The sequence below is a fragment of the Chionomys nivalis genome, chromosome 17 (genome assembly GCF_950005125.1).
Source record: "Chionomys nivalis chromosome 17, mChiNiv1.1, whole genome shotgun sequence".
Taxonomy (NCBI): domain Eukaryota; kingdom Metazoa; phylum Chordata; class Mammalia; order Rodentia; family Cricetidae; genus Chionomys; species Chionomys nivalis.
The window spans coordinates 31429030-31453187 of record NC_080102.1 but is presented as its reverse complement, the minus strand read 5'-3'; the positions used below and the strand labels follow the sequence as shown (position 1 = coordinate 31453187).

The following is a 24158-nucleotide window of genomic DNA, read 5'->3' as shown; positions in this document are numbered from 1 at the left end:
TATCTAGGTGGTTGCAGAGGTAGAGAAGGAGCAGAGATAAGAGGAAATTGTCATGCAATCCAGATTTAAACAATGGGTGGGATGCAAAATACCTGCCCCTCTTCCTCATCAAATCAGTGAAAGTAAAAATAACAAATGAGATTGCAAGGAAAACACACGTGGAACAACCTCTTTCTGTCTAAAATGATTTAGTGGAGTTGAAGTTATAATTTACAGTTAGTGACACTCAGTGTCCCCTTCGAATGTCCTCAGAATGCCTGGCCCACAGAGTTTTCAGTAACTGAGTTAGTGGCTCTGTGCTTAAATTCCTTTTTCCCATTGCCATTCTTCCCTTGTCTCTTCTCTGCTCCTGGATGGCCTCTCTTCCTGGTGGTTTCTGTAGTGTTACTGCTCTGGTGCTTTAAATAGTCCTTTCCTGGTAATAATGAGACTGTACATCTTTTTATGCACTTACTGGCCACTTGACCCATATTTTCATTTGGTTGTTGTCTTTTTTTAAATTGACTTGGAGCTTTCTTTTTATATTTAAAATGTACTTTGTTGGTTATTTTCACTGAGCCTTCTTTGCTATTTTTAGATGAACTGAAGTTAGGTTTAATGGAGAGTCTAGTTTCTCAGTCTTTTTAGAGTTGGTGCCTCTCTCTCTCTCTCTCTCTCTCTCTCTCTCTCTCTCTCTCTCTCTCTCAGATCAGGTTTCTCTGTAGCTTTGGAGCCTGTTCTGGAACCAGCTCTGTAGACCAGGCTGGCCTCAAACTCACAGAGATCTGCCTGTCTCTGCCTCGCTGAGTGCTGGGATTAAAGGTGTGCGCCACTGCCCAACTGAATTGGTGCCTTTTCTATCTTTCCTTATCCTGAGGTCATAAAATTTTTGCTTTATAAATAATGTGTAATTGTACTTTTCACTGCTAACTTTATAATTCCTTTGGGATTGGTTTTGGTGTATAGTATAAAGAAGGGACCTAATTAATTTTCATCTTTCTGTTGTTCTGAGATGGTCTCACAGACTGTAGCTTAGGCAGGTCTGGAAACACTGCAACAGGGCATGCTTGGGATTCTGGCTTTTCCTCCCTTACCCCCTTTTTTGGTCTTTTCCCTTCTCTCACTTTGCTTTCTTTGCCTTCTTCTCTCCGTTCCTTTTCCCACGAAGCTATGTTTCTAGCCTTACTTATTTATTTTGCAGTCTTGCTCACAGTTACTCAGACTAGTCCCCAGCTCTGATTTCTTCTTTCTAAGTCTGCGTGCTGGAATCCCACTTACCCACCTTCAGACAACACTACCTAGATAATTAGCCCTGGCTAGCCTATAATTCATATAGGCCAGTTTAGTCTTCTGCCTCTGCCTTCTGAGCATGTGCTTCCATGCCTGGTGTATAGATCATGTTTTGTTGTAAATAGTCAAGAATTGCTTAATTCTAGTTCACAAAGGTTCCCCACCTTCATAAGAGTTTAAAGGAGTTTTAGTTTTACATTTAGTTCTAATTCATTTTGAGTTAATTCAGAACCTCTGTATGAGAGCACATGTGCAATGGTGTGCATGTGGTGGTCAGAGGACAACTGCTGAGTTGAGTCTCTCCCTTTACCTTTAACTGCATTTGTGGATCTAACTAAGGTCATAAGTCTTGTACTTCAGTCACTGAGCCATCTTGCCAGCACCATTTTGAGTTAATTTTTTTCGTAGATAATATAAGGTAAGCTATAGATCTAAGTGATTTGTAGGATACTCTTGAGGCCAGGGGCATGCCCAGTAGAAAACCAGTGTCAGTGTTTTGTTTTGAGACAGGGACTCACTAAGTAGCCCCTGGCAGGCATGGAACTGACTCAAAAACGTGGAACTGGCCTCAAAAACACAGAGATCTGACTGCCTCTGTGAATCACTGTGCTTGCAGGTCATGCATGAGTGTATGCATGTATGTGTGTATGCGTGTGTTTGTGTGTGTTTCACTTACTAATCAGACGTGAAAGATGTGGTGAAAGCATTGTGTTCCAGATTCATTTCCCTTTAACGTCCCTGCCTTTGGGTGTACTTCTGAGCAGAGCTGTGTAGTGCTTTGGTTGGCAGGAAATCTATACCACCCTCTTTGAGGGGCCGTAGGAGGATAACCTGGTGGAGAGGAAGATTGGGGTGATAGAAAAGAGCAAGGGGGGTCCGGGTGTTGGTGGCTGTGTACAGATTGACTGATGCATCTCTGATTAAGTTTCTAATAACCCAGAGGCAGCAGAAGCACAGACTATACTGACAGGAAAGCTAAAGACCTCTGATGGCTTGCTTAGTTTCTCTTGTTGCTGGGCGGTAAGTGTTGTCGGGGATCTATATGTTGGATACCCTTTGTAACACATGTATCTCCAGTTTTGGGATTATCCTCCAGCTGTTAGGAGCTGAGAACATACCTGAAGCACTCCCTACTGTCCCTTCTGCTTTGGGTGGGCACTGCAATTTCTCATTTCAAGAAACTTGGGGATACTCCTAGCAGCCATTGTCTAGTTGTCTTTCACTCTGAAGGAGGGTTCAGAAAGCTGGACTGTGGTTTAGGTTCTGTATGGGAGAGGAGGTAAAGGTAAAGGAGCAGATGATGGGGACAGAAGAAAAAAAGCTAGACTGCTTTCTGGGAAGCCCAGGGAGTGCCTGTTGACCTTGGCCTACCTTCAGGGTTGAGACCTCAGCAAACAGAAAGTAGGAGACTGTGTACAGGATATGGATTTGAATTGGCGAAACACCTCAAGATAGTGTGTACAAGTGCTAAATTACAATTTTTATATTTTAACGTGCATATACATATATTTCTTGGGAATCTTATTTTACTTGAGGCTCCAATTCAGCATTTTGTGGAGGTATCTTGTTCTAATTCTTCCTTTTTTTTTTTTTTTTTTGAGACAGGTTTTTCTGTGTAGCCCTGGCTGTCCTAGAACCAGCTGTGTAGACCAGGCAGTTCTTGAACTAACAGAGATCCACTTGCCTCTGCTTCTTGAGTGCTGGGATTACAGGCATGTGTCGCTGCCACCACCCAGCTGACTTCTATTTCTATAGCAGATTCTCCGTGGTCTTTATTGCAACAGTAGAAACAAAGCTAGGATGATGCCAAAGCTGTTGGCTCTTGGGCCCACCTTGTGAATAGCAAGGTTGCTGTTGAAAGGAAGGGTGGAGAGGGAAATCTGTTTGGAAGTGGAAAAACTATTGGGGATGCTTTGATTAAGGGCACAGTCTTAGGGCCTTTCGTATTGTGCTCAGTTGTTAGTTTTTTTGTTTTTTTTTATTTGCTTCTCCTTGTTAGTTAAATGTGCCAAATAATAGAGCCCTAGGCTATTTTTTTGAGAGAATTAAATGATATACTCTGTCTCATACTCCAGGATGGTATAGTGCTTAGCCTAATTAAATGCTTCGCAAAAGATGTTATTAAAAGTAAATGTTTACATTAAAAGTTTGTCAGTTTTTAAAGTGCTCAGTCACCTGTGCATCTTTGCTCAGTCTGCTAAATTGCATCCCAAAGGGAGTGGGATATTTGCATTCTTCCAGGTTAGTCCTCCCCATACCTTACAAGGACCCCCAAAATGCTGTAACATACTTTGTCTGGTTTCATCACTTTTAGCTATCATCTCTATTTACTGTTTAATATTACTGACTCTTTGTTTATTCTGGTTTATACTTAGATATAATAGAGGAACTCGCTTTGGGAGCATATATGCTGTAATTTGATGCTTCTGTCAAATGAGATACAGTTCATGACACCTTTCTTTAGAAAGGTGGTCATAAGACCACCCAGGGTCTTAATGATCCAGCACTGTAATCAAGGCATTGGGTCCCTAAACAGACTTGTAGCTTTGGCTAGGCCTTGTTTGGTGCCCTTCCCTTCCCTGCTGTTGGTTGCGGGAGTGTCCAGGGAACATAGCTCCATGCTGACTCCTTAGTGGCCTGGTAGTTATTTCAGGGATTTGCATTCAGGTGAAACTGCTCTTTTGACTGTGCAGGCAGAGAATTTCAGGATGAGTCACTACCAGGTAGAGTTGGAGTTTATTAAGAAACAACTTTCACCTACTTGGAGGGAGGCCGGCACACCCTAGTGTGAGTGTGTGGTTCTCAAGAGAGCTGCCCCTCCTGATGTAATACTGTGATTGTGGTGACATTTGAAGTTACATTGTTTAAAGGATTTTTAGAGTGCACCTCTTTCCCTTTTTCCAGTGAGGTCTTAGAACTCTACTAAGATACTGTGGGTGGGAATATGATGAGAAGGTCAACTGTGGGTCAAGAGGGAGTTGACATGCTTCCAGTCTAGGTGAAGTTTATAGTCCTGGTTCAGGTTCCCAGATAAGATAACTAATTGCAAGATTACAATTGGGAAATAAATAAGGCCCCATATGCTCAGGCTTATTATAAGCATGATTCAATGCCATTTTAACATTCTAACTTATCTCTGTATAAAAGGAGTATCATCTCTATGTAAGGATTTTTTTTTTGTTGTTGTTGTTGATAAGGTACCATGTAGCTCAGGTTGACCTAGAACTAATTGTCATGCTTCCATTTTCCGAGTGTTGGGATGACAAGCATGGGCAATCTGCATGGATTTAATAGTGTTGGAGTTCTTGACTCTGGGCAGACAAGAGACTTCAGCAGACACTGAAGTGGGACTTCATTTCCTGGCTATTTTCTCTGTCCTTCTTACTTCACCCCTTCATATTTGATTAAAACTAAACCAGCTTGACTGATGATGATGAATACCATTAATACTAACACTTGGGAGGCAAAGGCAGGTGAATCTGTACACTCAAAGCCAGCCTGGTATGTATTTGTGTGTGTGTGTTGTGTGTGTGTGTGTGTGTGTGTGTATGTATAAGTTCCAGGCCAGTCAGGGCTACATATCAAATATAAAAGTCTCAAAATATAAAAGCCAGAAACCAAACACCACCACCAAAACCCAGGTTTGGATCTCAGCATCCACATGTTGGCTTATAATGGTCAAAAACTTCAGTTCCGAGGGATCTGATCCCCTCTTCTGGCTTTCTCAGTCACCAGGCACTTATGTGCTGCACATGCATATATTCAGGCTAAACACATGTATACATAAAATAAATCCTTTTTGTCATTTTTCCTTTTTTGAGACAGGGCCTCACTATATAGATCAGACTGGCCTTGAACACATAGAAATCCTCCTGCCTCTACCTCTTGAGTGCTAGGATCAAAGGCTTGTTCTACCACACCTGGTCCTAAAAGATAAATCTTTAAAGAAAAAAAAGCTTTGAGAACTCAGAGGAAGGAACATGTGTCAGCTTAAGACCCCAGTTATGCTGTAGGATAATTGCCTGCATGAAGGCCACACAATGAATATTTCAGGCTTTTCAGGTCTTAGACTACCTGTGTCACCAGTGCCTAGCTCTTGTAGTGCAGAAGGGTGCTAGTAAAGGGATGAGCTGCTTGTGAACAACCAGACTTTATTCCTGGACTCTAAACTGTAAATTTTATGTGATTTTCATATGAATGATACACTGTTATCATATAACCTTGTAAAACTCTAATAACCATTTGAGTTGTACAGAATCAGGTGAAGCCAGGTTGGCCTGCAGGTGATAGTTTCTGCTCTGGAATGGACAGCAATCCATATGCAAAACTGCTTGTTAGTTGTTTTAAGTTAATAGAATTTTTTATCTGCCCCTGAAAATGTGTGCTTTTTCTTGGTTGAAGCTGAGGTGTTAATGTGCACTGTTGGCTTTTGGACTCTATTCTACCTTCACTGAAGCTCAAAAGTTGATTCCCTCAGCTGGCATTGTGTCAGCTTAGCTGGCATGTGAGGGTCATGCTGTGGCTGCAGCTGCCTGCCTTTCAGTGGCATTTGTTAATTAAGCTGTTTCATCTTTGTTGATTTCTCAAGGACTGATTCTTACAAAAACAGAAAAGAAACAAAATATTTTATTTGTAGTTACACTAGAGCTATAGCCTAGTTGTATTTTGGATCTCCATTGTATCCCTCCCCATAGGAAGTAGCATTAACTTGAAAATTTTCACTTCTAACAATAGTAATTGAAGACATCATGGTATTACAGTTTGTGGAGAGAGGAAGATATGTAACAGTGTGATGATTCGTTTTATTTGTCAACTTGACACAGTCAAAAGTCTCCGCAATGGAGGTGTCTGTAGGGAATTGTCTTGGTTGGATTGATGTGGGAAGACCCATCCCACTGTGGGTGGCACCATTGTGTGGGTTGAGTCCTGGTCTGTGTTAAGGAAGAGTGGAGAAAGGAAGCTGAGCACTAAGCATGCATGCATTCTCTCTTTGTGCTGTTGTCTTTGGATGTGATTAGCTACTTCAGTTCCTGCTTTGACTTCCTGACTTCTGTAGGGACTGTAACCTGTAATTGTAAGCTTTCTCCCCTCACTTCTTTTTGTCAGGACATTCTATCACAACAGAAAAAATGAAACAAGGACCAGCAGGAGAAACATTTCTTACTTTCTTGAGACAAGATCTCACTCTGTAGCTTAAGTCGACCTCAAACTACATACTTCTTCCACCTCAAAAGTACAGAGGTCACACATGTTAGCCATTATTCCTGGCCAGATAAGGTGTTTCTGAGAATTATAGACCCGAGTTTAAATATTACATTTAAGCACTTTTTTTTTTTTTGACAGGTTTTCTTTTTATAGCAGTTCTGGCTGTCTTGGAATTGCTCTGTAGACCAGTCTGTCCTCAAACTAACAGAGATTTGCTTGCCTCTGCCTCCCTGAGTGCTTGAGTTAAAGGCATGTGTCACCACCATCCAGCTGAATTAAATGGTCAACTCAGTGACTAAAGTGGTTTTTGTTGATGTTTTTAAACACTCTTGGACTGGACCCTGACTTTTGATAAGTTAATTTTCTTCCTGTTCATCTCAGGACCTTTTCTGTACAGTATTTATGATGCCAACTTTTGAAGTTACTGTGTAGTTACTGTATGAAGTGGTATGTAAATGAAGTTAGTGTCTCCCACATTTAGTTATTATTTAACTGCTAAAGATTCATTCTTTTCTCCTCTGGGCTTTACCAGCTTGTACTTGAGGTGGTTCATTAGTTAATTCATTTGCTGAATGTTTGTTAAATGTTTTGTGCCTGGAACAGGAGTTGTTCTGAAGGTATATATATGAGGAATGTGATGGCACAGCTTAGTGGTCAGTGCCATGCTTTGCTGTGTGATGTGCAGTGACGTTGTTCCAGCAGTGTGCTCAGGGAACCTACAGGTGGTGCATGAGCTTAAGGCTTAGCAGATACTCATTCTTGTGCTAGCAGCAGATGGCCATCATGTATCCCTATTTCTTTTAAAACAAACAGACAAAAACCCTTTAAACACGAAAAGTGCTTAGCCCGGGAACCATAAAGAAATGACTAGGCTGTATGGGGAAATTAGTCCCTTGGAGAGGGGAGTTGGGAAAGGAAATTCTGCTCATATATGAAGACATAGGGGTGTAAGAAGCTGGGTGTTGTAGACAAAGTTTTGGTCATGTCTGGAGTGATATATGTCAGGTTAGGTTGAGAAGCTTCTACTGACAAGATTAAAGCAGTTTGCACTTGATTCTGATAGAAACTTTGGGTCCCAGAGTGACAGGAATAGATTTTTTTCTTTTTTTTTGATTCATTTTCTCTTATTTATTTATTTGTTTGTTTGTTTGTTTATTTATTTATTTATTTATTTAAGATTTCTGCCTCCTCCCCGCCACCGCCTCCCATTTCCCTCCCCCTCCCCCAATCAAGTCCCCCTCCCTCGTCAGCCCGAAGAGCAATCAGGGTTCCCTGCCCTGTGGGAAGTCCAAGGACCACCCACCTCCACCACTGGAGTTATAGGGCTCAAACGGAAGGTGTCACAGAGTCACCTACCTGAGAAGAGGGAAGGACCCATACTTTTTACACCATAGAGTAAAAAATAAAAATAGCCGTTTTTATGCAATCCAAGCTGTTAGGTAAACTCATACAACTGTGTCCTAAGTTGAATGTATCAGTCAGCAATTAAAAACATTAAATTTTTTTTTTTTTAATTCCCCTTGGGTCCCTACCCTTAAAAGTAAAAGGACACAACTTTGCTGTCTCATAGGCAAGCCAACTGTTTGGGACTTTGATGGGACTGAAGTGTCTTCAGCATGTTGTTGAACATTAGGCAAAGCTAAAGGTTATAAACTGTTAAGAGTAGTCTAAAATTTTGCATGACTGTGAGAAAGAGTCTCTTTTGGAGTGCTGTGTTTTGTCCTTGGATTGGGTTAGAGGTATATACCAGTGAGATGTAAAACAGCACAGTTGTGATGTCCTGGTGAGCCCCTATGTTAGAGCAGGGCAATAGGGCAGCTAGTGACCGATTGTCGAGATGCATACTATTTTAGTGAGTGGGTTGGAGCATAGATCATAGCTGTCCCTGCAAAGATGTGAGGTACCTGTCCTACTTGATAGAATTTAGGGAAGAGAGATTGGAGATGGGTTATCTCAGATTCTGACTTCTCTTAGGGACAACAGGTCATGGTCAGCAAAGATAGAAGAACTGATTGAGTGTTATAATGATAGAGAAGTCACAGTAGACCTGTATGGTTTCAGATGTCATTCTCAGATTTCAGGCCTAGGCATAGTGGTGACTTAATGTTCTCCCAACTCACTGTTGGGAGAATGAACAGCAGTATAACACTATAGCCAACCTTTGTCATATTTGTCTTTCTTTCTTTCTTTTTTTTTGTTTTTTCAAGACAGGGTTTCTCTGTGGTTTTGGAGCCTGTCCTGGAACTAGCTCTTGTAGACCAGGCTGGTCTCGAACTCACAAAGATCCGCCTGCCTCTGCCTCCCGAGTGCTGGCTCCACCACCGCCCGGCTAGATTGTCATATTTGATACCCACAGTAGTATCAAGTCTTCTACATTACATTTTATTTTAATGTGTTTTGACTTTGTTGTTTGAGACAGGGTCTCCCTGTGTGATTGGCCTAGAACTCATAAAGATCCACCTGCCTCTTTCTCCTGAGTGCTGGAACTAAAAGCATAAATCACCGACTGTTTTTGGTTTTGTTTTTGAGACAGCTCTTCTCTGAAGCAATACTGGCTTTCAACTCGTGTAATCTTTCTGTCTGAGCTTCCTGAGTGCTGGGTATGCACCACTCTTCCTAGCTTATGATTTTAAATGATCATTCCTGCAGTGTGAGAATACTGTTCTAGGGCTGTGCATTGTAAAATTTGGAGGTTCCTTAAACCACCACAGATTCAGTTATTTGCAATAACTATTAACAAAGTTTTAAAAAAGCTCTTGTCTTTAGGCTCTGTATACTGTGTTTATTTAGAAGGCACCAGGGTTCCTGTTTATTACACCATTTATTATAGCAAAAGGGTATAAACCTAATATCAGGAAGTCCAGAAGACCTATGTGAGCTCCTTCTACCTCTTACTGGGTTGTATGGTCTGCCCTTCTTCACTCACATCAGTATGTGGCAGCACACATGGAATTGCCTACCTTAGAAGCCGCCTGGGATATTGTGTTCATGGTTTCTGTTAAGGAATACGGGTTATAAAAACAAGTCACTAGCATGCCTTACCATTTGAGAAAGCAGGTCTGGAATCCTGCTCTTTAAGGTTCTAGGGGCAAACAGACCATTCATTCATTCATTCATTCATTCATTCATTTATTTATGTTTTGTGGGCTTTGGCAAATGCAGAGTGCCACATACTCGTGCTACTGAGTACTACAATATCATACCATGGCTTTACCGAGTTCTTTGTGGTTTGCCTTGTCTTTTCTATAATGCAATGAAACTGGAAGCACTATCTGTAGCTTTTGCAAACTGGTTTCTTTACTATCAATGTGCATTTGAGGCTCCTCCATGTAGCCTCCTCCATTTTTTTTATTTTTTATTTTTGAGACAGAGTCTCACTATTTAGCCCTGGGTGATTTAGAACTTTTAGAGAAAGGAAGATCTGCCTGCTTCTGTCTTTTAATGTTCCCTCTTTGTTAGGCAAAGGCTCCAACCTTTCCTTGGGCAAAATAGTCCTTTATAAAGGGCAGGAGAGATGGCTCAGCGGTTAAGAGCATTGACTATTATTCTGAAGACCCAGGTTCAGTTCCTGGCACTCACAGGGTGGCTTATAACTGTTACTTCAGTTCTAGGGGATCTGAGGCTCCTTTCTGGTTTCTGCAGGTACCAAGCATACAAGTGGTGCACAGACAAACATGTAAGCAAAACACACACACACACACACACACACACATAATCCTTTAGTGCATGAGACCTAGAAAAGTGAATTATTTTTATCAATCAATAAAAAAAAAATTAAAAAAGAGTTCAAGAAATCTTTTCTTTTTGGTAGAGCATATGCCATAGTTATGTATAGTGTCGTTTACTGTGACATTAAAAAGTGAAACTCTTGTCTATAGTGGTGCTTATCTGTAGTCCCAGATACTCAGGAGGTTGAGGAAATAGGATTGCTTGGAACCAGACTAGGCAACAGAATGATACAAAACAAGCAAACACAAAAAACAAACACCAAAATAAGCATCCCCTCAATGAAAGTTACATTTTTTTTTAATACAAGTGAGCATGATTCTTTCTGTATATCTGTCATATCTGACATCTGTCCTAACATATCTTTTAGGGATTTGAATAAAAAAGCATGCTGGGAAATGGCTCATTTTGGGGGATTATAAAACATTTTGACAGGTTATAATGTGATAATTCAGTAAAAATTATCTAGTATAAATGTAAAATGGAAACTGAAGGAGGAAAAGCAGTGGCATGTTAGCTCTACCTGTAGTAGATGCTGTTGAATTATTTCAGTGAACAGAGATAGAGGCTTATTGCAGTAGGGTGTGTACTTGCATCAAAGGACAATTGCTGGGCAGTTCAGCAGAAAGAATGTTACTTGCTGACAGGGTTGGATAAGGAATGTGGGAGAAAGAGATGAGTCAAGGATTGGCCTGAGCATCTAGATGAGATGGACATTGTAAACTGAGGTAGTGAACTGTAAAGGTTTATTATTTATTTATTTGAGATAGGATCTCACTAAGTGACTTTGCTGTGAACTGTAAAGATTTGGAAGGCAAGATCAATTCTGCTCTTTGAGACATCTGTTGGACATTTACCTTTAATGATGCTGCATTTCTTTAAGGAGTCTAAAGATTGTTGTAATATGAGCAGTGGGGCTGCGTCCCCGGCACCCGGCCGCCCGCATGGCTTTACCCAAAATAATTACACGGAAACTGTATTCTTTTGAACACTGCCTAGCCCATTAGTTTCAGCCTCTTATTGGCTAGCTCTTACATATTGATCTAACCCATTTCTAATATTCTGTGTAGCACCATGAGCTGGCTTACCAGGAAAGATCTTAACCTGCGTCTGTCTGGAGTGGGAGAATCATGGCGACCCACTGAATCTGCTTCTTTCTCCCAGCATTCTCTTCTGTCTACTCCACCCACCTAAGGGTTGGCCAATCAAATGGGCCAAGGCAGTTTCTTTATTAGTTAACCAATGACCTTCCTCCATCAAAAGATGGTCTTTATAAATACAGAGTCAGTTCTTCAGGTTTAGTCAGGAAAATAGGAACTACCATAAACTCATTTTCAATACATGGAATTAGGTCTCCCTTGATAGAGGTGATAGGACTTGGTAACAATTAGCACTTTCCAGGAGTACCTGTGGGGTTAGTTATGCTGGGCAGTTTCAGTAATTACTGATTGCTGTGATTCCTAGGGTATTTATTATTATTATTATTATTATTATTTTTTATTTATTTATTTATTTATTTATTTATTTATTTATTTTTAGGCTGCTGGGAATTCTTAGCAGAGGTTACATAAGGTTTTGGTTCTTTGTTAATTTCCTTTCTACACACTGACTAACCTAAGGACAGAGTTTTCTTTCATCTTACCAGTATTGCAAGACTTTGTTTCTCTGTTAGCTCTGACTGGTTTGTAGAAAGCGTGAGTTTCTGGGATGTAGCTCCTACATCTCTGTGCTGCAGATGGTGAAATATAAATGGATGTAGGGTTGACAGCCAGACAGTTGGGTTTACAGATAAGGTTCAGAAGAGAAGTCTAAGATGGTGTGAGCATGCAGATAGCCTGTCAAGTGGTAATGCCTACATGACAAGCAAAGGGAAGGAAGGATAGAGCTTTGGGAACTCTAGAACTAATTTTGGGAGGGGAGGAGGGACTGCTTGAGGGATGGAAAGAAGCCCAGAGAAAATGAGAAAATGATGTAACTGCTGACAGATTCAGTAGTGTCCATTGGGCTTAGCTATGGTGAGGTCCTTGGTAATCTTGAGTGGAAGTTCATGTGGTTGGGTTGAGGAAATACATGGAAGAGAGTTTGTGATGCTAAACATATTGAGTGTTTGCTTATTTATAGGATTATTTGTGTCATAATTGCTGTTAAGTCTTTGTGGGATAATTAGCACATTTGCAGTATCATAGGATTGACTTGTCTGGATCTTTCTTTGCCAAAGGAATTGAGTTTTTCTGGTTCTTCTTAAGTAGAGGACAATCGTTTAAATCTCCCATGCTTCATTTTTTTCCCCTTCATCTACCTGTTGGGGGTACTTCCTTTTCTTAATAAACCCCAGTTTTTCTTCACAATGACTGGTTCTGGAATTATTTTCAGTGTTTCAGTTACCTGAGTGGAAGTCTGTTGAAGGAGCTCCTCAGGTTACACACCCAGCAGCATTGATTGCATCTCCTCCTTCCACCAACAAATGACTTAAATTGTTAGGATGTTGTTGGTTAAGAATTAGTGAGTTTAGCTTTTTTTTTAGCAGTTAGCACCAAATGTGTTTCTAACAGCTCATATATATATATATATATATATATATATATATATATTTAAATATAATTCTTTATTGATACTTTGAAATTTCACATCATGTATCCCAGTCCCACTCACCTCCCAGTCCCTCCTTATCTGCCACTCATCCCTGCAGTATGCCCCCCAAATTAATTGAAAACAAAACAACCAAAAACCAACTTGCTCTCCATCTTTCCAACACCTCTTCATTCATCCTAGTACCAGCCATATGGTTTATAACTTGTCAGTGCCCACCTCGGTGAAGAACTTTTTTGTCATAGATTCTTTGTAAAGCTCAGTTTATACTTTTTGAAAAAAGTGCATGGGGGAAAAAAGTAAAAAACCAGGCAGTGGTGGCACATACCTTTAATCTCAGCACTTGGGAGGTAGACGCAGGTGGATCTCATGAGTTTGAGGCCTGGTCTACAGAGCGAGTTCCAGGACAGCCAGGGATACTCCGATATCCCTGGTCTTGGACAAACAGACAAAAAAAGTACATGAGTATATGTGCCTGGTGTCCACAGAGTCTATAAGATGTCAGATCCCTTGAACTGGAATTACAGATGGTTGTGAGCTGCCACGTGGGTACTGGGTATTGAACTTGGGTCCTCAGGAAGAGCAGCCAGTGCTCAACTACCCATCCATCTCATACTTGTTTTAACAAAAATGTTTATGTGGCTTCTATAGGAACTCGGAATAGTAGTGCAAATATAAGAGTGCTAAGAAATCAGTGCTTGTATCTCTAATTTCTTCCTTGATTATCGTGTGACCTTGGATAATTTGCTAATTTGGTTAAGATTTAGTTTCCTTCCATATAAAATTGAAGTAGTGTTAGTGAGCTGAACATGCCAAGTACTTGAAAATGTTAGTGCTAACATGGTGGATAGTAGTTTGGTTACTTGGATTAGTAAGTGATACATGGTAGGAACTCTGTCAAGGTGGATTATACATTAGAGTGAGAAGCTTGCAAAGCGTGGTGGCAACAGCAAAAAGGTATGTATGAGAGAGAAGAGTTTCTAGGACCCCAGCTATCTGCTTGTATGGATCTTAAAATATACTTAGTTAAAAAATATATTTCATTTTGTAGTAAGTCAAGTTTCAACTTTATCCACCTGGAGCAAAATAGCATAAGTATTTTAATTATATAATTTGTAGACTCTCTACTTTAGACCCTATTTTAATTAGTTCATGCTGACATTTTTACCAGTTTCATAGTTAAATTATATTGTTTTATATTCTTAAATAAGATTAGATTAAGGAACAATTAGAACATACCATGTCTTAAGTTACCCCTTGCTAAAATAGCAAGCATTCAGTGGCATTAGTGCTACTAGAATGGAATGCTCTTACTATTTAATGTCTACTTACAGAACAAAATAAAATAGTTATTGGGCCGGAGAGATTAAGAACACTGGCTGTTCTTCCAGAGGCCCTGGGTTTGTTTTCCAGCACTCACATGCAGCCACACAACTGTTTGCAGCTCCAGTTTCAAGGGCTCCAACACCTTCTTCTGGCCTTCTTAGGCACTAGGCATTCATGTAGTACACACATAAGCATTCAGACAAAAACAGTCATACATATAAAATAAATGGATCTTTAAAAAAGAAGAAAATAGACATAAAAATTTAAGACACGAAGCCAATATTTACTTATTACTCTGAGGTAGAAGTTAAGTTGAAAGAGGCATAGTAAAAGTAAAGGAGACTAGCTTGGAGTGTGTACAATGTTGTTTGAGCTATGTCTTTGACAGTGGGATTAGGAAAAGTTGTGTTTTGTTATTAGTTTTTAAGAAGATTTATTATGTTTTATGTGTATCTCTGGTTTGTGTATATATATATATACATATATATGTGTATATATGTGTATATATATGTGTGTGTGTATATATATATATATATATATATATATATATAATATGTACCATTTGTGTGCAGTGTCTGTGGTAACCAGAACTACAGTTATAGATGGTTATTGGCTGACATGCGGGTACTGGCAATGGAACCTGGAACCTCTGGAACAGCATTCTCTTAGTTCCTGAGTCATCTCTTCAGCCCAATTATTAGATCTTTTTTAAAAAATTTAAATAGTGCTGGGCACTGGTGATTCGTGCCTTTAATCTCAGAACTTTGGGAGGCAGAGGCAGATCTTTGTGAGTTGGAGGCCAGTATGGTCTACAGAGGGACTTTCAGGACAGTCAGGGCTATACAGAGAAATCCTATATCTTTTTGTTTGGTTTTGTTTTTGTTTTTCTGTCCTGGAACTCACTTTTTAGACCATGCTTCCAGGCCTCCAATTTACACAGAGATCTGCCTGCTTCTGCCTCCTTGGTGCTGGGAATAAAGACCTTGTGTCATTACCACCCAGGAATTGTGTGCTTTTTAAAAAGAAAAGCAAAAAACCTGGTGAATCCATTTAATACGGCCTGTATGTGCATGGGTGTAGGGCCATCTACTGAAGCAGGTATTCTAAGCGGCAGACCAGAGGCAGTGGACAGCTGCAGCAAAATGGTATTTGCCAGACATAACTGTATTGTTGCACACATAAACTCAGTGGTTGTGCCTGCGTGTTCAAGGTCATGCAAGCTAGAAACCTAATATGGATGGTGGAGAGGTTTGTGCAAAGAGCAACCTGTATCTTTGTTTCGTGATTGCAAAGTTCTACCTCTAGGCTACTAAAAGTTTGTGTCTTTGTGTTTCTTCCAAGTTGCCCTCCCTCTACTCTGGCCTTCCTTGTGTTTGTCTCTGTCTTCTGATTAGAGGCTTTAGCTCATGTCTTATTTCCTTGTGAATTCAGAACTTCTTTGGAAGCTTTAAGCATGTGTGTAGGCCTTGAGTTTTTGCATCAGGATATTCTGTACAGGCCTTCTGTCAGGGGATCTGGTGTTGTCTAGTCTTTCTTATTTGGCTAACAGTTTCTTTCCTACAGGATAAAGATATAGATGCCAGATTCTAGGAGTTGAGTGTATTATGTAGTGGGAAGCTGAAGTCAGTGACTCAGTCTACCTCTGTGTGAAAGGTACTCTGCCTTTTCCAGAGAGTGACTCTTGGTCTACTCTCAGGTGATGAGAGAGGGGGCTGTATGGAGGCAGGCTGCCCATACTCTCTGCAGCATTGGCAGTCTTCACACCTCAACGTTACTGCATTCAATGCTTCTGCTTCTGATCCTTTGTTCACCCTGCTGTGGAAATGGAATTGGTGCCTTGTCTTTTTAGACCTGTGGTCTGCTGAGTCAGACTGTGTTTCCCATTTAAAATTGTCTGTCTTTGGTCCAGAATATTGCCCTTCCCCTGGTATTTCTTGTTTTGATGTCTTGAAGCTTTTTCAGTTTATCAAAGTTTATATTCTTTTTAGTTGGTTTTGACCTTTGATTTTTGAACTCTGTTTTATCTCATTAGCCTAGTTTTAGTGGGAACAAGAAAAAGGTTTGTATGTTGTTGCTTATCTTGAACCTTGTCATTTTTTTCAGCAGGTTATGCTTATTGATTATCTAATAGTTTTTAGTTACATATATGTATCCTCTTCACTGGGTTCAGGTTTGCAGATAGCTTCCATGTGTTTGTCTTTAAATTCATTCATTGTGCGGGCAGTGCTGATGCATGCCATTAATCAATCAGGAGGCAGACAGGTGGATCTTTGTGAGTTTGAGGCCAGTCTGCTCTACAGAGTGAATTACAGGACAGGCTTCAAAGCTACAGAGAAATCCTATCTTGAAAAACAAAACAAAAAAATCATTCTTTGTCTAGTTGTTTTCATGGTGGACATGAAGAGAACTGTAAGAGGGTGAGCATGGTGGGACTTAGAGGACGTAGAGGATTGAAATGAGCGGGTGGTTAAGCTTAGTGTTAGAGCACTCACCCAGCATCCCTCATCTGTTAAGTAAATAGCAGTGAAATAGAGATGTTTATGTATGTGTGTATCCTATCTCTTCCAGGTCTCTGGACTACAATGAAAAGAAGAAACAGATACTAGAAGGATTTTTTATAACAGCTATTTGTTTTTTTTTTCTCAAAGTCACTGCTGCCTTCTGAACTGTGAGTACATTTCTCTGTGTTTGTACGTTGGTGCTGCTTATTGGGTTTTCTTTCCCTTGTCCAGAGTCTCTGACATACAGGAGCAACAGCAGAATGTAGCTAATGGATAGGACCAGGGCAGACCTGTAATTTGTGTGTGGAGTCTTTTTATGTGTCTAATATTAGCATTATGATGTTGGTTGTTCATAGAACAGTGCTTGGGAATTACTTTGGACATTATAAACACTCTGAATTATAGTTACTTATTGAATTCTTACAACCAAGTTAAGATCAAGATCTGCTGTTTTACATTTACATAAACTCATAACAGAGAAGTTAATAGTTTCCAAGTTAGAAGTGTTGGTACTGGTGACTGTGGCTTTAGAAGAGTGTTCTTTACTGGTGTTTTACTTTCATGAGTGCTGGCTTAAGATTTTGTCCTAGATTACTTATTCAGGGAATAGGTCCTAACCCCAAGTGGATGCCTGAAATTTCAGATAGGACCAGACCACATGTGTGTTATGTTTTTTCCTATACATACATACTGGCATCTGTGGTCATGCCCATCTTTTAAACATGGGTGTTTGGATCCAAACTCAGGTTCTTAGCAAGTAATCTTTTCCTACTTAATAAGCCGTTGCCCCAGCCCCACTTAAGTTAATTTTTCTACTTAAACCTAGTTTCTCCTTGGACAAAGGGATTATAGATTTTTCTCTTAGGAGATTTTTATGAAGATACTGTGAGATACATTTAATGTATGTTCAGCACTCAGCACCATTAGCAGTTGTGTTAGTTAGGGTTACTATTGCTGTGATAGAACACCAAAAGCAACTTGGGGAGGAAAGGGTTTATTCACTTACTCTTCCTTATCACAGTTCATCTTTGAGGGAAGCCAAGGTAGGAACTCACACTGGGCAAGAACCTGGAGATAGGAGCTGATCCAGAGATCATGGAGGGGTACTCCTTACTGGCTTGCTCTTCTGATTTCTTCAGCCTTCTTTCTTATAGAACCAGGACCACAAGCTGAGGGGTGGCACTACCCACAATGGGCTGGACCCTCCCATCAGTCACTGACCCTGACCACATTTTAATATTTTGTCGATAAAGAAATCTTGAAAAGCTTATGGACTTTATTAGACCTGGACAATAAAGTGCCTTCTTACCATTGCAGGACACCCTGTTTGTTTCTTATAACTATATATATGGCACAGTGTGCAAAAGCAAGTAGAAGGAAAAAAGAGCACATCCCTGCCCCTCTAACCTGAATGTAAGAATTCTAAGAAATGCAGCCTGTCTCCTAGGATCAAACTTTCTCCCACTTTGAGCATTTGTTTTGCTTTTTGTTCAAGACTATCATGTAGTCCAGGCCAGCCTTAAACTCACTGTGAAGCTGAGACTTGTTTGCTTTCTTACTGCTCTGACAAACCCCTGACAAGAAGTAACTCAAAAGGCAACTAAGAAATGCTGAGAGTGAGAGAAATCGTCTTCTTCAGTGTCAGTTGGTTATCCAATACCAAATGGCCAGCCCTGAAAACATACACATACAAGAAACATGCAGATTGAACAGGTTGTATTATATGTTTAGGAACACACATAGACAAAGAGAGCAAGGGCGGGGGAACATAGGAATGTTTGGAGGAAGGAAAGGAAAGGAAAGGAAAGGGGGAAATGATGCAATTATTATCACCTCAAAAAAGCAGCAACCCAAGGAAAAGGTTTACTGTGGCTCAAAGCAACGGAACAGACCATCATGGAATGAAAGGCACACTGGCAGGAGCATGAAGCAGCTGGTCACAATGCATCTATACTCTGGGACAACTGCTGAGTGTACTAATATACACTTTTTTTTTTAAAAAAAAAAGTGTATTTAACTTTATTTTATGTGCATTGGTATAATGGTGTCAGAGTCTCTGGAACTGGAGTTACAGACAGTTGTGAGTTGCCATGTGAATGCTGGGAATTGGCCTGGGTCCTCTGGAAGAGCAGTCAGTGTTCTTAACTGCTTAACCATCTCACCAGCCCCTTGATGTACACTTTTAATTGCAGTGCATAGGAGGCAGAGATAGGCAGAGCTCTGTGATTTTAAAGAGCCTGGTCTACATAGCGAGTTCCAGGCAAGCCAGGACTACGTGATGAGACCCTGTCTTTTATATATAATGACACATATATCTTTATATTTATACACACACACATATACACAAAATGCTGACAGTACAAGACATACCCCCATGCTTGATGTTTACAGGTATTCAATGAAGCTACACTTTTTTGTTAGCAGAAACAAGGAACTGAGCATTATTTGCAAGCTTTACAGAAATAATAATATATTCAAATGCATTTAAAAAGGAAATGAAAATTAGAAGAAACATTAGTAGCTTGGCAGGTAGCACTGTTCTATCTGTTAAAAGCGTGACTACCACACGTACATTTGAGCTACCACAAAACTAAGCTTTGATGAAAAGCACTGGAGAAGTTGGCACAGCTGTAAGGAACTCTGGGCAAATTTCCTTAACTCTAGACTCAGTTTCTTATCTACGAAATAAGGACATAAAATCACTACCTTATTGGATTGCTATATAGAATTAAGTAAAAAGTGGGGAGAAGTACTTTCTGTATAACTATAAAAAACATGAGTTCAGGGGCTGGAGAGATGGCTCAGAGGTTAAGAGCATTGCCTGCTCTTCCAAAGGTCCTGAGTTCAATTCCCAGCAACCACATGGTGGCTCACAACCATCTGTAATGAGGTCTGGTGCCCTCTTCTGGCCAGCAGGCATACACACAGACAGAATATTGTATACATAATGAATAAAAATTTAAAAAAAAAAAAAAAAAAAAAACATGAGTTCAAATGTCAAGACTCCATGTAAAAAGCCAGGTGTGTGACCTGGAGAGATGGCTCCATGGTTAAGCATGATTTCTGGGCTGGGTATGGCGGTGCATACCTTTAATTCCTAGGACAAGGGAGGCAGAGGCAGGAGGATCTCTGGGTTTGAGGCTAGCCATGACTATATAGGGAGACTCTTTGGAAAAAACACGAGTGATTGAGTCTCTTGCAAAAGACCCAGGTTCAGTTCCCAGCACTCACATCAGGCTGTTCAGAACAGCTTGTAACTACAACTCCTAGGGATCAGATGCCTCTGACCTCTACAGATAACCACACTCAACATGAACACACATACATAATTAAAAATCAACCTTTAGGGCTGGAGAGATGACTCAGTGGTTAAGAGCATTGCCTGCTCTTCCAAAGGTCCTGAATTCAATTCCTGGCAATCACATGGTGGCTCACAACCATCTGTAATGAGGTCTGGTGCCCTCTCGGCCTGCAGATATACATGCAGACAGATTATTGTATACATAATAAATAAATATTTTTTTAAAAAATCAGTCTTTAGAAGAAAAAAAAACACCCAGATTTGTAGCACAAGCATCCATACTTCCAACATGCGTTTGAGGATAAGAGGCAGAGCCACAAGCATCCCAGAAAGCTCAAAGAACAGGTAATTTGTCGAGACATCTTAAACAAGGTAGAAAGTGAGGAACACTTGAGGCTAGGTCCTCTAACCTCCATATGAATGCCATGGCACATACATAAAAAGTAAGATTCATGCAGGGTGTGGTGTCGCACACCTTTAACCCCAGCACTTGGGGGGCAGAATTAGGTGGACCTCTGAGTTTGAGGTCAGTCTGGTCTACAAAGTGAGTTCCAGGACAACTAAGGCTACACAAAGAAACCTTGTTTTTACAAAAAAAAAAAAAATTCAGAATTCACCAAATACACCAAATACAGAATTCACCTACCACGACTGTGACTATAAAATTCTAACCACAGTTTCTCAGTCACAGTGTCAAGATTGAAATGTGTGTTCTTCATACACCTGTGTATAAATAGAAAGCTTCAGACTGAGTTCAACACAAAGCCTTGCCCAACCATGAGTTCTGTGCATTCATATGAAAGGAACTGCGGTGTCTGCAATTGCAAAGACTGTGTGCAGGTCTTATTTCCAGTCACTCTGCCTCTGCATTTCAATATGTGCAGTGCTTCTTTTCAAAAGCAAGCAATCTGTTGTAGAGAGCCCTGTGGAGTCACACCTGATGGCTATGTGTAGAGAGCTGCGTGGAGTCGCACCTAATGGTGCTGGCTCCCGCCCTTCGCAATCCCGAAAGCGAGTGCTCTCTGTGATAATCAACTCCTAATATCAACTAGGCCTGACTTATGCTATTATCACGCAATGATTGTCAGCTGCTTGCATATGCGTGGACCTATGAGCAGTGCCCACCTGGCAATCCAGGATTGGTAGCCCATGCCTACTTAAGGGCTGGGAGAGGTTTGCCCAGGGAGAGAGGAAAAGAGAGAGAGGAAGGGAGAGAGGAAAAGAGATAGAGGGAGAGAGTGAGAGTGAGTGAGAGAGAGAAAGGGAGAGAGAGATAACTGTAAAATGGTCCTGAATAAACTGCTTAGCAAGAAGAGCTCCAGTGTGTCGTGCGTCCTCCTTGCTGGCCGAGGGGGACCACGACAATCTGTCAGCTCTCAGCTTTTTACCATTTTATCTTTGAGAGCTGGTTTCCCCTGTGGCTCTAGAGATCTGCCTGCATACCTCCATAACATGTTCTCAAGCCACCTGCTTGCCCTCTCCAAACATAAGCTAATTACTAAGCAATTTCCTAAGTTTCTCCTGGAGTTCATCTAGTTCTTGGAAAGACTGAAGCAGCAGCACTACAGTACTAACTTCTCCACCAGTGAATTGGCTTGAATACCCCAAGGCCAAAGTCATTACATTTCTGTGACAAGTAGTCTTAAAGAATTTTTTCATGAAGCAGGATATGAAACATATTTTTAAATTTACCACTTGGATACATGTGTTCTGATATGCTCTATGTTCAAGTTTTAGGACTACAATAAAAAACTTTTCATCCATGTTTAATAACGGGAACCTAATTCCCATGTAATCTGGTTTGAAGTTCCCAAGATGCTGTCTGTATTAAGGCGGTATGGTATGTACAATTTAGTAAAAGTCCCAGCAGACAAGATTTTTAAGTCACTGAAATCTATACTCTACAAGGCCACGCTTTTTCTCCCATTTATTTCTACACTAAGAAGACTACCCCTTGAGGAAGGCCTGTTCACAGCAAGGTTCCCCAGGAAGGAATCCTCAGTTTTTTGTGCTTTGTTTACCTGCCTTCTCCTTGGTAATAGAAATGGATAAAATACTGTAGGTTCCTCTCATAGTAAAGGTAGGCCTCCAGTGTTTCATCCTCTCACAGAAAATGGGGGTCAAAGATGGGCAATCTAGCAGGAGGTTACCTGGCTATATTCTTGGGAAGGCTTCACAGCTTACAGAGAGGGTGAGAAACTTTAGCTAGATCAAAGCCAATGGGAAGTGTAGGTTGTAGAAATTTTAAGTTCAAGAAAATAAGAAAACAGAACTAGAACAAAAAAGAAAATAGAATTGTACTACATAAATGTACTCCATAATGAGCAATGTTTACATAATCACAAACATTAAAAAGTAAAGTGTGGATCCAATCAAAAAATATCATAGAGCCAAGCAGAGAAGGCATGGGAGAGGTACTGTGGAATTGTCCTCTGGGCATGGCACAGCCACTGCAGTATTGAATAGAACAGCGTAATCACACCCCAGAAGACCCTCACAAGATAAGACCTATTAATATTCTCTCATAAAAGGGCAGGAAAGATCATGAGTAAACTCTAACCTGAAATTCTAGCTACCACACCCTCTTGAACCCATCCCAGTTGTTTGTGGAGAAGACATGAGATGGGTTTACAAAAGCTGACTGAAGTGGAGACTCCAGGGATGCAGGTTTCCTAAGCTGTCACTCATGCTGGGGTAGGTCTTTTTGGTGATGCAGATGCCTTTCAGTAACCCATGTTCCTCTAAGTACCCAAATTATCTCACTGGTTCACCAAACTAGACTCAAATGAAATCTTTTCTTTGGTCTGTCAGAGTCCTGTTGTGATCAGTTAATGTTGTTTTTGAGCATCTCAGAAATGTCACACAAAAAGTAATTTATTGATAAAAACTCCCTTACCTGCCCTGTCATTAAGGTTGACATGGACAACAGGCACAGAAATCCTATTATGAAATAGATTGAATTGCTGAAAGCAACAGCTAAAACAAAAGAGCTAAATCCAAGAGCCTCTGGGAACTCTTGGTGGGCAGGACTGAAGCCTGCTATTTCTGCCTGACCATTTCAACACTAACTTCTGATCCAAGTACAAACACCATTTTAAAGGAGGATTTATGATTACATCAAGCTGAATAAAACCCATTGTACAAGTGTTTAGCAGAGACATTTCAAATAGCATACAAGTGATTTCCTAGTACCAAACCACAATATCCTTTCTTATTTATTTTAGTTTTTTAAATTGTGTATTATTTTATGTGATGGAGGTGTTCTGTCAACATGTATATGTGTATACTACATGCATGTAGTACCCATGGAGGTGTCATGATTAGAAAAAAGTGTAATTCCCTTGGAGATGGAGTTATGAATGGTTGGGAGCCACCTAATGAGGGCTCTAACTGCTAAGCCATCTCGCTAATCTATCCTTCCCTACTTTTAAGTCTCTCAGGGAGCACAGACTGCTGCTCACTTACAGTAGGTAATACTGTTCACCTTACATGTTGGGCTTCTTCATGCACACACCTAGCAGACACATGGAATGACTGCCTGCCTGCCTGAGTAGTGGGTATATCCAGATCATAAGTCCCTCTCACACTCAGCTCTATCCCTTTTCTCCTGCCCACACACTGACTACTAACAAATTTTGCTGTCTTGACATCCTAGGTCCACTTGTTTGATTGCTGTTGTGCTACCCCAATGTCACCTCTGCTGGTTTTCTTCATATTATCTCAGAGAATTTATCTTGTCATGAGCTCAGAGTCAGACTCCCTCAACAAGAATGGTTCAGCTCACCAAACACTGCACATTCTGTTTGTACTGTTGTTAACTCGACTATAATGATCTTTCTCCCCTGGATCTACTTGGCTAATACAGTCATCTCTGCTACATCTGGCTCCCATCTCATTTAGCATCAATGATTATTATGACCATCCTATGTAGACCTAAGATGCTAACTACAAACTATGGCATAATTTCTCCCACTGTCCTTCTCAATTTTCAGTATATAACATAGAGTACTCCTTAGGTTTACAGCCCATCAGCTACTCTACCACTCTGTTCAAGACATTCCTGTTTTGTATCTTGATATCTCTACTTAAAACAATTAAAAGTGCCATGGGCTGGAACTTAATATGAACTCAGCAAATATTTCCTGAACTTAACTGCACTGTCTAACAATACTAGCTCTTATTGTCCCATGACCCAATGTACATTCAAGGCCTCTTCCAGATTCTATATGGACTACTGAGAG

The 24158-nt window shown here is 40.5% G+C and overlaps 1 protein-coding gene across 10 annotated transcripts in view; it reads left to right on the top strand.

The window, feature by feature from the left end:
- The window catches only part of Ptk2 (protein tyrosine kinase 2), a 207465-nt gene that overhangs the window by 6981 nt on the left and 176326 nt on the right, over positions 1-24158 (top strand). For all 10 annotated transcript variants that reach the window (XM_057791700.1, XM_057791691.1, XM_057791699.1 and 7 more), the window contains exon 2: positions 16684-16783. The gene's annotated coding sequence lies outside the window, so the exon portion shown is untranslated. The remainder of the gene's footprint in view (positions 1-16683; positions 16784-24158) is intronic.